Below are 1,699 nucleotides of genomic sequence, written 5' to 3'. Positions count from 1 at the left end.
AAGCCTTTCATACCAAGCTCTAGGAGCTTGTTTCAAGCCATATAGAGCCTTAGTCAATTTGAATACATGATTAGGAAGAAGAGAATTTTCAAATCCGGGAGGTTGTTCGACATATACTTCTTCGGAAATAAAACCATTCAAGAAAGCACTTTTGACATCCATTTGAAACAGTTTAAAATTATTACTACTAGCATAGGCAAGGAGCATCCTTACGACTTCTAATCGAGCCATGGGAGCGAAGGTTTCTTCGTAATCGATACCTTCTTCTTGGTTGAAACCTTTGGCCACTAATCTAGCCTTGTTTCTAACCACGATATCATTTTCGTCTTGCTTGTTTCTAAAGACCCATTTAGTACCAATGACTAAATGGTCACTAGGTCTAGGAACAAGCTTCCATACCTTATTCCTCTCAAATTGATTCAATTCCTCTTGCATTGCAATAACCCAAAAATCATCTTTTATGGCCTCGTCAATGCATTTAGGTTCGATTTGAGAAAGGAAGGCGGCGTCAGCACAAAAATTCTTGAAAGAGAAACGAGTTTGAACCCCTTTTGATGTATCTCCTATAATTAGCTCCTTTGGATGAGCATCTATATACTTCCATTCCTTGGGTAAGGAAATTTCAGAAGAAGGTGCATCCAAGTTGCTATTTTGAGGAGGGGGTTCATTTAAATTCAAATTATCAAAACTAAGATCATCATCAAAATCATTTTTCTTTAAATTAGAAATTTCATGAAAAATTACATGAATAGACTCTTCTATTACTAAGGTTCTTTTGTTAAAAACCCGAAAAACCTTAGAAACGGAAGAGTAATCAAGAAAGATGCCTTCATCGGATTTAGCATCAAATTTTCCTAAGGCATCCATTTCATTCAAAATAAAGCATTTACAACCGAAAACTTTAAAATAGGAAATATTTGGTTTTTTGTTATTCCATAATTCATAGGGAGTTTTTGATAGGGATGGTCTTATTAGGACTCTATTCATGATGTAGCAAGCCATATTTACGGCTTCGGCCCAAAAATACTTAGGTAAACTATATTCATTTAACATAGTTCTTGTAATTTCTTGTAGGTTTCTATTTTTTCTTTCAACTACTCCATTTTGTTAGGGATTCCTCGGAGTGGAGAAGTTGTGATTGTATCCATTAACTTCACAAAAATTTTGAAAGTCACAATTTTGAAATTCGCCACCGTGATCACTCCGAATTGATGAAATCATGAAACCTTTTTCGTTTTGAGTGAGTTTACAAAATTTAGAGAAACACTTGAAACGATCACTTTTATGAGCTAAGAAATAGGTCCAAGTGTATCTAGTATAGTCATCCACAATTACAAACGCATATTTGCTTCCCCCTAGACTTGTCGTGTCAATTGGTCCAAATAAGTCCAAATGAATCAATTGTAATGGTCTAGTGGTGCTAATTTGAGTTTTTGGTTTGAAACTAATTTTTATTTTTTTACCTAGTTGACATGCATCGCATACTTTGTCCTTAATAAACTTTATATTTGGAATTCCTCGCACTAATTCTCTAGATGAGATCTTAGATATTAGTTTCATGCTTGCATGGCCTAGTCTCCTATGCCAAAGCCAAGCATAATCATTTAAAGCGGAGAAGCACATTTCATTACTTAGTTTATCAAGGTTGATGGTGTAGACATTATTTTGTTTTAATGCAATCATAGTTATGTTATGGTTT

This window comes from Musa acuminata, chromosome BXJ2-8 (assembly GCF_036884655.1).
Source record: "Musa acuminata AAA Group cultivar baxijiao chromosome BXJ2-8, Cavendish_Baxijiao_AAA, whole genome shotgun sequence".
NCBI lineage: Eukaryota > Viridiplantae > Streptophyta > Magnoliopsida > Zingiberales > Musaceae > Musa > Musa acuminata.
Note: the sequence above shows the minus strand (reverse complement) of the source record.